The following is a 13,454-nucleotide window of genomic DNA, read 5'->3' as shown; positions in this document are numbered from 1 at the left end:
TAGACCAGATAACAGTTTTATGCTTCATATCCACTCAACATGGGAGAGTAGAATAGTGACAGCATGTAGAAAATGGGGTGTAGTCAGGGTTATATCCCATATAAAGCAGATAGGGAAAAAAGCAAATCCAAGTCCAGGAGGTGAAGCTTATACCAGTGTTAGGAAATTAGGAAAATCCAGGGCTGGTATGAAAAGCAGCCGGGAGGGAAAAAGTCCAGACCTGAAAATAGTGGGAGAGGTGAGGATGGAGGAAAATTCTGCTAGGAAGGAATGAATAAGCATACATAAGTTAGAATAAGGATGTCATGTGTAAAGAGAAGGGTGGTTGGTTGAAGGTTGTAAGTGCAACAGGTCATAAGTCATCTCCAAAATCAATTTCTCTTAGGAACAAATTAAGATTTTTGACTTGTATGGATAGAGAAGTAATAATATTTAGTATAGTTTATTAATTATAAAAATTATTTACAATAACAAATCTTCACAAGTAATTCAGTTGTGCATTAGAGCTGTATTCCTTACGAACGTGCGAACTAGGAACAGAAGGAGGCCATTCAGCCCCTCAAGCCTGCTTCGCCATTCAATAAGATTATGGCTGATCTGTTTGTGTTTCGAATTCCATGTTTCCATCCAACCCGGATAACCTTTGACTTCTTGCCTAACAAGAATCTATCTACCTCTGCCTTAAAAATATTCAATGGCCTTCAGTTGCCTTCTGAGGCAAAGAGTTCCAAAGTCACACAACCCTCTGAGAGAAAAAAATTCTCCTCATCTCTGTCCTAAAAGGGTGAACCCTAATTTTAATACAGTGCCCCCTAGTTCTGGACTCACCCACAAGAGGAAACATCCTTTCCACATTCACCTTGAAGAGACTGCTCAGGATCTTATATACTTCAATCAAGTCACTCCCTCTCTCTTCTAAACTCCAGCGGAAACAAACCCAGACTGTCCAACCAGGTATCAGTTTAGTAAACCTCCTGTGAACTTCCTTCAACACATTGACATACTTCTTTAAATAAAGAGACCAAAACTGCAGACAATATTTGAGATGTGATCTCACCAATGCTCTGTATAATTGAAGCATAACATCCTTACTTTTATGTTCAATTCCTCTTGTAATAAAAGGATAGCATTCCATTAGCCTTCTTAATTACTTGCTGTATTTGCATTTAACTTTTTGTGACTCATGCACTAGAACACCTAGATCCCTCTGTACCTCAGAATTCTGCAGTCGTTCTCCATTTTAGTAATACTCTGCTTTTTTATTCTTCCTGCCAAAGTGAACAACTTCACATTTTCCCACATTATGCGCCATCTGCCAGATTTTTTGCCCATTCCCTCAGCCTATCCATATCTGTCTGCAACCTCCTTATGTCCTCTTCATAACATACTTTCTTACCTATCTTCGTGTCGTCTGAAAATTTAGCTACCATGTCTTCGTTCCCCTCATCTAAGTCATTGATAGAAATTGTAAAATGTTGAGGGCCCAGCAAAGACCTTTGCGGGACTTCACTTGTCACATTCTGCCAATCAGAAAAAGACCAATTTATGCATACTCTCTGTTTTCTGCATGCCAGCCAATCTTCCATCCATGCGAATATGTTACCCCCTACACCATGAGCTTTTATTTTCCGCAATAACCTTTGATGTGGCATCTTATCAAATGTCTTCTGGAAATCCAAGTACAGTACATCTAGAGGCTCCCCTTTATCCACAGCATCTGTTACTCCTTCAAAGAATTCCAATGACTTGGTTAAACATGATTTCCCTTTCACAAAACCATGTTGATTCTTCTTGATTACGTTGAATTTTTCTAAGTGCCCGACTATAAACTCCTTAATAATTGACTCTAACACCTTCACACAACAGATGTCAAGCTAATTGGCCTATAGTTTTCTGTTTTCTGCCTCCCTCCTTTCTAGAATAGAGGGGTAAAATTTTCTACTTTCCAGTTTAATGGAACCTTTCCAGAATCCAGGGAATTTTGGAAAATTAACACCAACACAACTACTACCTCATTAGCCACCTCTTTTAAGACCCTAGGATGAAGTCCATCAGGAACCGGAGACTTGTCAGCTCCATCAGTTTGCTCAGTACCACTTTCCTTGTGATTGTAATTTCACCAAGTTGCTCTCTCCCTTCCATCTCTTGATTTACAGCTATTACTGGAATGTTTTTTGTATCTTCTATAATGAAGACAGAGCAAAATATTTGTTCATTTCATCCATCATTTCCTTATTTTCTATTATTAGCTCTCCATTGTCACTCACTAGAGGACCAACACTCATTTTATTTACAGAATTACCTGGAAAAACTCAGCAGGTCTGGCAGCATCGGCGGAGAAGAAAAGAGTTGACGTTTCGAGTCCTCGTGACTCTTCGACAGAACTGTTCTGTCGAAGAGTCATGAGGACTCGAAAAGTCAACTCTTTTCTTCTCTGCCGATGCTGCCAGACCTGCTGAGTTTTTCCAGGTAATTCTGTTTTTGTTTTGGATTTCCAGCATCCGCAGTTTTTTTGTTTTTAACTCATTTTATTTACCCTTTTCCTTTTTAAATACCTGTAAAAACTCTTGCTATCCGTTTTTACATTTCTAACTAGCTCCCTCTCATACTCTAATTTCTTTCTCCTCAGTAACCTTTTAGTCATTCTCTTCTGTTCTTTATATTCTGACTAATCATCTGACCCGCCACTCATCTTTACGCAGTTATAGCTTTTTCCTTAAGTTTGATGCTTTCCTTAACTTCTTTGGTTAATGCACCAATGTTTCTTAAAGTAAACCAAACTCTTGATTACAAATTGTGAAGTAAACAGAATCAGGGTCAGTTTGAATTCTGTTTGTAGTAGTGTGCACAATATCACAGCTGTGGTCATGAAAGGGTTAAATCTTTTTTGCAACTGAAATGATAATTTTATATCAGTCTTATGTTTATTTAATCAGATGCATTGTAAGGAACAATAAGGTGAAGGCAAGATTTGTAAATGTTCTTTATCTAAGTCGTCAAGCGCTTATCTAGTTTGTACCACAGATGGCAAATTGCATAATAAGCTCATTTGCTTCTTGCAAAAGTCTTGTGTAACATTCATAATTGCACAATACTTTAGCATTACACAATGCCTTTAGCAGAGAAAAAAGAACAGTTAAAATGTTTTCAGAGCAGATCTTATTTCTCTGACAATTGTGCAGCTCATCATTATTTATTTCAATCACAGTATTATTTTAGTAACCACTCTTTAGAAAGGAATGTGCTATGGGTTATGTTCAACTTAGTCATCGGTTCAGCATCCAATCACAATGTATATACAAAGTGGCTGACACAGTTGTTTCAGAGGCTGTGGCTTTTAACTAGCTTTAGGACTGCTCATAATCTCTGTTCATTTTTAGATGATCTCAACTAAACAATAGGAAGGTTGAACAATTAAACCACGAGCAGGAAAATGGCAGACAATTCAATTTGAGATTCAATAAACAATCAACACTGCAGCTTACAAGTATAGTAATCTGCAGACAGGCACTGTTCAACTTTGAATTTTGAATACAAGCGTTTTAATCAACACAACAGATTGTAATGTGCTCTAACATAAAATAGAGTCTCTTTAAAAAGATATGGGCAAGAATTTTCCCAATTCTGTGAAAATGGATTTAGAGGTGGGTGGATGTGGAATTTATGAAATGAAAGGGTTGGGCAGGCTCCATGACATGTTCCCATCGCCTTGCACTTTTCCCGGTGGCTAGAGCTCACTAGCAGCACGCCCAGTGGCAGTGGGCAGATAGTTAAACCAACTAGTAAGGTACTCAGCGGGCGTTTTGTGAGCAGACTGCAATCTTGTCAATGTCATGTGGAGCTTCTGCTATGTGTGCACCCTGGCAAGTAAGAGGGGGTGATCCACAGCAGCAAGTAAACGCTGCATTAAAAATGATTGAGGTTTAACTAATACTGACAGGAAATGGCAAGGCTGCTGTCATTCCATCTCAGAGCCTTGCCATTGAATATGGAATTCACGGACAGTGGGACAGATGCCTCGGATGGCCATGATCTCATGATGTCTCAGCTGCTCCCCTGATGTTGATGGCAGCCCCAATGCTTCCCTGCCATTCCTGCAGCTTGGGCCCCCTGCTTGTCACATAGTCAGGGTTGCCAGCCTCCTTTGAAGTGGGCTGTGTTGTCCAAGGCCTCCCACCTCCGGAACCCATTTGCTGTCCCTAACTGGACAGCGAACACTGTGGGACCCTATTCATTTGACACCTCCCGTAAGATTAAGCCAGTCAGCATGCTACAAAAAACGCAAGATCGGGACCTGGAAATGGTCCTGACGTCAGGTTCCTGACACCTACAAGGAAATTCAGCCTATTATCTTTCATAAAAACATGTTTGGCTTGTTGACTTTACCAGCTCAGAATGTGCTTACAAGTTAATATGTATCATTGTGTCACACTTGTGTAAGAATCATCATGATGGAAGTAACATTGAGCTCCCCAATCACCTCTATCTCAAAGCACATAGCGTTTGATTTTGATTGAGTGGGTGGCAGTTGGGGAATCTGTTCTGCCCACTTAATGGTGTTGGCAGGAGTACTGAATCATTTTGGTGTCTATTGGTGGTTTGCTGTTTGGGAGTGGGAAGGCTGGTGTGGCTGTGTCCACTGAAAGGTAGCCTGCAGCTATTAACGGGGAGGTCCATTTTTCAATGTTGGTTTGCATAATTGAGTTTCAGAATCCACTAAAAAATGGCCTAGTGCAGAGCCCTCAGATTTTCTGATGGAACCCTGAGGGTGCCCATAGAGCAACTGAACAGCAGAAAGTGGGATTGTTTCCTTCCCAGGTGCCCAGAAAATTCTCCCAGCAATGGTGACAGAACACATAAATGCCACCAACATTGTACACTGAACTGTAGCAGTGCAAGGAGAAATGTAATAGCCTCATCAGGATTACCAAGGTGAGGGTCCCATTTATATCTCTTATTCTCTTCACAGTTCTGCAGGACCCTGCTTTAGCCTCAGAACTGGTAATCCGTTTCTACCATGCTTCCCATGCCTTTTCCCTAATTTTAAAGGACACTTACCTGTGCCACTTTCTGCTTGAACACATAGGATCCACTTCTGCTATCAGAACTACAACTTCCTCTTCCCCACAACTGTTGCTTCTTCCTGTCATCACACATTCTTGGAAGATTAACTGTTTGGTCTGGATCCTGTGTCCAAGTTTTGAAAAGTATCTGATTTGAGGGTTTCAGGATGTAAGTCTAATGGGTGTAGAAGGAAAGTGGAATTAAGACATTCAATTTAGATGTAAGTAATTGCTTTTAATTGTATTTTTATTATCTTTAATGTAACTGACCATTTAAGATAAAGTGTAATTATTATAGCTCATGATCTTTGATTTTTGTGTAGTAAAATTATTTTGTTTAAACTGTGAACCTTTCTTTTAGTAAATACCTGGGTATTTGGATTCTAAAAAAAAACACATTATTGGTCTCTACCAAGATCATAACAATATGGATATGCAACTGCTGTTCTGTGGATGGCTGTTGAAATTATGAAAGGTTGTCTTGATTAGCTTGGATTGGATGTCTTGTAGCTGGTAGCCTCTCTGAGGTGGATCATGATAATCACCCTGCTGCCCTTTGCACTACTTCCTCTTTGTCCTCCTGAGAATCTACACAGTAAGAAGCATGCCGCTATGATCCTTAAAACCTTGACTGAACTATTCTGCAGTGTTTCCCCAATCAATCTAAGCACCTTAAGTGAGCATTCAGAATGTTGTCTGCCCGTTATACACCTCAAAGGAAAATTAGAGTCGATGTGTAATGGGTAGTTGATCCATATTGTCTGTTTTATATTGTCAAAAGTTAAATTTAATCCCAATAACTCAGTGCTGTTCCTATCGTGGCAAGCATCGTTTGAGGAGTTAAATCATATCTTTCCTTGTAAATGGTTTTCTGTCAAACAACTACTTTAAACTGAGACTATAGCTATCCTTTGAACATTGCACTCATGTTGCAGAAGGCATTTTTACAAGCTAAACAAAACAAAGGAAAAAATGAGATCTCTTAGTTCACAGAAACAAGTTTAACTTAGTCATTAATATGCATTGCTTCCAGACACAATAGGGTATATTCATGCAAAACTCACACAACTTCTAACCACAGGCAGAATAAGCTCTGTCCAGACAGAGAAATTAGTTTAAGCTTGCCAACTTTGACATAGCTAAAATGCTACAAACTAAAATATAAGGGCAAATGTTATCACTGTGAAATTGGGTTGTGTAGTGCTGCTTCAAGAGACACTACGGTCATTTACCGCCAAACTCAATGTGCACAAAGTGCCACTGGCTGCTTCCTGCATGGCCCATGTGACATTGGAGCATTAGATGGTGCAGCAGGTGTGTCCATGTGACTGAAGACCTTTAATGGGTGCTAGCTTGACATTAGTCAGCCAAATGAGCTATGCAATGCCAGGATCCCAAATTTGGTCAACACATGCGCAGGTAGCATCTTTGTTGACCAATCCTGAAACAGCAAGCGGTGTGAAGCAAGATGGGCTCTGTTTTGAAACCTTTTAAAGAGCCACTCAGCAAGTTGCAGTTCTGGGGGGTTTTGACTTAGTTTTTCTAAGGCAAAGCTTTGTTTTGAGTTGCTGGAGCTATTTTGAGATATTTGTTGGGGACAAGGGGCAGAATTTTCCGTGCCTGCTGTCATCGGGCATGTTTGGCGGCGTGAATGGACAATATGGCGAGAAGGGCAATAATCGGTTTTACAACATCATGAAACCAGTTTGCCATCGGCCGCTCTGCCCATCAAAGGCAGGATTAATTTCCTGCTGTTGGACGTCAGAAACCTCATTGTAATACACCTGCATATTATTATAAGCCCAGCTCGCTGGAATCATTCCCCAAGCTGGATCATCCAGACGCCATGTCAACATGTTTCACAACTGTACATAAGTGACGTGCACCTGGTGAGCTGCACTTCGCTCGGGATTTTGAGGTTTGTTTGCCCACCTTGCTTCAGGCAGCACTCATGGTCATCAGCATCAGACTTCACAGACAGCATCACATCACTTTTAGGGGGGACTCATGGGCAGGTCTCTACCTACCAGACTGGCCATAAAGCAGGGGTGGCTTTTCAACAACTGCAGGGCTAGGGCTTGCTTTGCGAAGGAGGAGAGGTGGCTTCAGGCAAGGGAAGAGGCTGGAGGGCGAGGGCTGTACTGGGGAAGAGAGGTATCCCAGGGTGTGTGTGGGAGCACAAGTTGATCTGTGCAAGTGGCCTTAAGATGGTGAGGCTGAGGAGGCAGTCTCCAGGGGGGATCAGGCCAGATGGTGATGTGAGGGCGTGTGAGAGAGTGAGTGGTGATGTCCCTTGACTGGCAGTGAGTGAAATGCCAGTGAATGTGTGATGGGCTTGAGTGTGTGAGTTTAGAGTGATGAGATGGCTGCCTTACACTGGCTGTATGGATGAGATCATTCATCCTCTATCTGCATTGGATGGCCAACCTCTTCAATGCTGCATTGGCACTGACCACCACCTACCAAGCCAGAGTGGTAATATTGCTTCCCCTCCTGCAGCCAGAGTGGAGGTAGAGGACATCATGGCTAACCTCCAAGGCATCCAAAAGGGCATGAGGGTCGTGTCACTAAATAGAGGGCTGTAGTCTTCTTTCCTTTCAGGGCCATGTCTTCTTTGCAGCAGTCCTGGGCTGGAAGCACTGAGAGGTGTTTATGCAGCTGCACTTTAAATGTGGCATCCGGCGTGATGAAGCAGTGAGGTGATGGCATGGCAGGTGAATCAGAGCCTGCCTGCATTGAAATGGCATGTTTCCCAGGAATGCATAATTAATGTAAAAGCACTAGGGTTGTTGTGGTGGGTGATTCTAACTTTCCCTATATTGACTGGGAATCACTTAGTGCTAGGGATTTCGATGGTGCAGAATTTGTAAGGTGCATCCAGGAGGGCTTCCTGAGACAATATGTAGATAGTCCAACTAGGGAAGGGACAATACTGGACCTGGTATTAGGAAATGAACCCGGCCAGGTGGTCGAAGTTTCAGTAGGAGAGCGTTTCAGGAAAAGTGACCATAATTCAATAAGTTTCAAGGTACTGGTGCATAAGGATAATAGGAGTCCTCGGGTTAAGGTGCTTAATTGGGGGAAGGCTAATTATAACAATATTAGGCAGGAACTGAGGAATCTAGACTGGAGGCGGATGTTTGAGGGCAAATCAACAACTGACATGTGGGGGGCTTTTAAACGTCAGTTGATAAGAATTCAGGACTGGCATGTTCCTGCCAGGATGAAGGATAAGCATGGCAAGTTTCAGGAACCTTGGATAACGAAGGATATTGTGAGATTAATCAAAAAGAAAAGGGAAGCATTCATAAGGGCTAGAAGGCTAGGAGCAGGTGAAGCCCGTGGAGAATATAAAGAAAGTAGGAAGAAACTTAAGCAAGGAGTCAGGAGGGCTAAAAAGGGTCATGAAAAGTCACTGGCAACCAGGATTAAGGAAAATCCCAAGACCTTTTATACGTATGTAAAAAGCAAGAGTGTAGCCAGGGAAAGGGTAGGTCCACTCAGGGACAGAGGTGGGAATCTGTGTGTGGAGCCAGAAGAAATGGGAGAAATACTAAATGAATACTTCTCATCAGTATTCACCAAAGAGAAGGACTTAGCGGTCGATTTGTCTAGGGAAGAGTGTGTAGATAGCCTGGATCATGTGGAGATCAAAAAAGGAGGTGTTAGGCGTCTTGAAGAATATTAAGGTGGATAAGTCCCCAGGGCCAGATGGGATCTATCCCAGAGTACTGAGGGAGGCAAGGGAGGAAATTGCTGGGGCCTTGACAGAAATATTTGTATCCTCACTGGCTACAGGTGAAGTCCCAAAGGACTGGAGAATGGCCAATGTTGTTCCATTGTTTAAGAAGGGTAGCAGGGATAATCCAGGAAATTACAGGCCAGTGAGCCTTACGTCAGTGGTAGGGAAATTATTGGAGATTCTTCGTGACAGGATTTACTACCATTTGGAAGCAAATGGGCGTATTAGTGAGAGGCAGCATGGTTTTGTGAAGGGGAGGTCATGTCTCACTAAATTAATCGAGCTTTTCGAGGAAGTGACAAAGATGATTGACAATGGAAGGACAGTGGATGTTATATACATGGATTTCAGTAAGGCCTTTGACAAGGTCCCTCATGGCAGACTGGTACAGAAGGTTAAGTCACATGGGATCAGAGGCAAGAAGGATACAGAATTGGCTTGGTCATAGAAGACAGAGGGTAGCTGTTGAAGGATGCTTTTCTGAATGGAGAGCTGTGACTAGTGGAGTTCCGCAGGGATCAGTGCTGGGACCTTTGCTGTTTGTAGTGCACATAAATGATTTGGAGGAAAATGTAACTGGGCTAATTAGTAAGTTTGCAGATGACACTAAGGTTGGAGGAGTTGCAGATGGTGAAGAGGATTGTCAAAGGATACAACAGGATATAGATTGGTTGGAGACTTGCGCGGGGAAATGGCAGACGGAGTTTAATCCGGACAAATGCGAGGTAATGCATTTTGGAAGGTCTAATACAGGTAGGAATTATAGAGTAAATGGCAGAACCCTTAAGTGCATTGACGGGCAGAGGGATCTGGGTGTACAGGTCCACAGGTCACTGAAAGTGGCAACGCAGGTGGATAAGGTAGTCAGGAAGGCATATGGCATGCTTGCCTTCACTGGCAGGGGTATTGAGTATAAAAGCTGGGAAGTCATGCTGCAGCTGTATAGAACCTTGGTTAGGCCACACTTGGAATATTGTGTGCAATTCTGGTCGCCACATTACCGGAAAGATATGGAGGCGTTGGAGAGGGTGCAGAGGAGGTTTACCAGGATGCTGCCTGGTCTGGAAGTTATTCGCTATGAGGAGAGGTTGGAGAAGCTCAGATTGTTCTCACTACAGTGACGGAGATTGAAGGGCAACTTGATAGAAGTTTACAAAATTATGAGTGGCATGGACAGAGTAGATAGTCAGAAGCTTTTTCCTAAGGTGGAAGAGTCAATTACTAGGGAACATAGATTTAAGGTGAGAGGAGATAACTATAGAGGAGATGTGTGGGGCAAGTTTTTTACGCAGAGGGTAGTGAGTTTCTGGAATTCGCTGCCAGAGGAGGTGGTGGAAGCAGGTACGATAGTGGTGTTTAAGAGGCAGCTTGACAAATACATGAATAGGATGAGAATAGAGGGATATGGACCCCGGAAGTGCAAAATGTTTTAGCTGATGGGCAATATGATCGGCGCAGGCTTGGAGGGCCAAAGGGCCTGTTCCTGTGCTGTACTTTTCTTTGTTCTTTGTTCTTTGTATTGAGGCATGATTGGGACAACACGGAGTGAAAAACCACCATTGCAGCCAGCGGGTAAAACATCCTGTTTCCCGCCTGGTACCACACTTAGTGCAAATCTGGTACAATTCCACCCAAGGTCTTATACAGGTGTGGGGGCAATTGTTGTAATACTTCTTGGTTGGCAGCATGACCATGACATGGAGAGGAGGAAATAGAAATGGGAATCTTTCATTGTAACATTCTAGACAAGTGAATCCCTTCAGGTGGGCACAGATGACACTAGTGATATCTCAAAGTTCACTGCACATGGATGAATCAGGGAGATTACAGGGGTACTGTACATGAGGAGAGGGTACTTCATCCCTTCTCCCTGAGGAGGGAAGACAGAATGAAATGACATGTGAGTTCACCAGGAACGTGGGCTTCCCAATGGTGCAGGGTGACATTGATGCACACAGGTATCTCTGTGGGCCCGCCATGTTAATGGGGAGCAATAAAGGAATTGCAAGGGTTACCACTTTCTGAATGCATAGTTGGTGTGCAACTGCACCAAGCTGTTCATCTTGTTAATTGCCTACTATCCTGGCAACACCCACAGTGTATTTATCCTGTGCCATTCCCTGCTACGTATCATCTTCAGACTTCCAAGATGTGCCGGAAGATGGCAGCCTGATGATGAGGGAAGCCTATGCTACATGTGGCTGGTGACTCCCTTCCACCATCCTGCCATGCAAGGTCAGATGAGAGCCAAGGAGTCACCATGGAGCCACCATAGAGCCATGTAACAGCCTCCTTAAGCAAACATTTTGCTATCTAGATCGTTTGGGGGAATCTCTACAGTACATGCCTGAAAGGGTGTCCATATTTGTGATTGTGTCCTGCACAAGCCTAGCTATTCTGAGAGCACAGGCACTACTTCCTGGAATCTAGAATCCATCTTGGGAGGAGGAGAAAGAGGAAGAGAAGATGGCAGAATAGGAGGGAGGAAAAGGCAGGGAGCAGGCCACATGCGCTCCATGCAACTGGACGGAGCAAAGGGGACTGTATTGTTAGGTTAAGCTTAAGTTAATGAGTATACCATTCCCCAATCTTACATCCAAATCCAAGTTTCCTTGGCCAATGTCAATCAAGAAAGGCCAACAACAAAATACTTCACTTAACAATTTTATGTGCAACACACAAAAAAATATCACTCTTGTATATTCCTCTTAGTGCATGTCTTGTGAGACCTGTTGCTTGGCTTAGTGCTCTTACATAGTGCTATCTCACTCGTTACAGCATGTCTGGTGGAAGGCAGTTGACTTTCACTTGGGAAGACTGCAGGTGACCTTGCAGGACACCCTCGGGCAGCTCTGAGCCTTGAGGACCTGGTTTTGGAAAGCAGGGACATCAGCAGTCTCAACTGTGTTTCGGACAGGAATGAGAGAGAAATGAAACCCTTGTTCTCTTCCCTTACTGTCTATAATCAGTGCTTCTTTTTTTGAAAAGGGAGAGGTGTGTGTTTCTTAATCCCTGAGTTTGTGGATAATTTGAATAACCTGCAGCAAACTTTTCTTGGGTTTAAATAGAGGGTCATTTATTCACGTGTTCAACTCAAAAATTTAACACTACATCACTCATTCACCCACTCACACTCTCAAGGAAAATACAGTTAAGGAGAAGAGTGCACTTTTACAAGTTATAAACAAAAGAATAGTTCATAATTCACGTGATAGACTCGTCTTGGAAAAACACACGGTGCTCTCCTTCATTTGCAGAGATATAGAATATAAAAGTAAGAATATAATGTTGGAACTGTATAAAACACTGGTGAGGCCACAACTGGAGTATTGTATGCAGTTCTGGTCATCACATTACAGGAAGGATGTAATAGCTCTGGAGAGAGTGCAGAGGAGATTTACAAGAATGTTGCCAGGGTTAGAAAAGAGTAGCTACGAGGAGAGATTGGATAGGTTGGGGTTATTTTCCTTAGAACAAAGAAGGCTGAGAGGTGACTTGATTGAGGTGTACAAAATTATGGGGGGAATAGATAGTGTGGACAGGATAAAATTGTTTCCCTTGGTGGAGAATTCTAGAACCAGGGGACATAGATTCAAGATAAGTGGCAGAAGGTGTAGGGGGGACATGAGGAAGAGCTTTTTTACGCAGAGGGTAGTGGGTATCTGGAATTCGCTGCCCAAGTTGGTGGTAGAGGCAGAAACTTTAAACTCTTTTAAAAAGTACCTGGATCTGCACCTTATGTGCTGTAAGCTGCAGGGCTATGGGCCGGGTGCAGGAAGGTGGGATTAGAAAGGGTACCTGGGTATCCTCGGGCTGGCATGGACAAGGTGAGCTAAATGGCCTCCTTTTGTGCTTAACTTTTCTGTGGTTCTATGGTTCCAGTGGGGTTGGTACGGGCTTGCCACCAATTGTGCACCATCCCCCTAAGGTGCCTCCCCCCCACCCCGGTCAACACCCAAAACTAAAGATAACTGAATTTCTAGCCCTGTTGAGTCAACACTACTGGCATAGAGTTTTGCTGGTCAGCAGTGCATATTGAAAATTCATTTTGTACTGTGCATGATATTCCAATCATTTAATAAAGTGTATCCAAATTTCCAATGTGCACTGGCAGCGGGAAAGTCTCCCAACCAGCAGCATGGATTTACATGATTGATCTGCAATCTGAAACAGGATGGATCTCAATACCATTGCAGTTTCCCTCAATAGGGCCTTTGTTGCATCTGGTTAAATAGTAAGCAAAAATGGGACAGTAGAAAGTTTCATTACAATAGGAAGTTTTGCTATTGTAGGCTCACTAAGACTGTTCATTGTAGTTGGATTTTGTTTAAATAGAAACTAAATGTTGTTTAAATCTTTTCACACATTAACCATCAGTGGGGATATTTAATTGCAGTCATTTTTTTAAAAAATAGAGATTTATGACAGTGATCACAAGACAGTAATTTCAGAATGCCATAAAAGCTAGAGAATGTTTTCTTCTTGAGGTTCAAAATGTGATTTATGGTGTCAGTGTCTGCTTGGCTCAATTGGCAGCACTCTCACTTCTAAATCAGTATTATGTGAGTTCAAGGTCCATTTCACAGACTAAGTAATATAAGGTGGGAGTCCAGTGCCGTACTGAGGGAATGCTACATAGTCAGAGATGC

The sequence above is a fragment of the Carcharodon carcharias genome, chromosome 10, assembly GCF_017639515.1.
Source record: "Carcharodon carcharias isolate sCarCar2 chromosome 10, sCarCar2.pri, whole genome shotgun sequence".
In the NCBI taxonomy this organism is placed as follows: Eukaryota; Metazoa; Chordata; class Chondrichthyes; order Lamniformes; family Lamnidae; genus Carcharodon; species Carcharodon carcharias.
The sequence above is the reverse complement of the archived record's forward strand: the minus strand, read 5'-3'. Positions refer to the sequence as shown.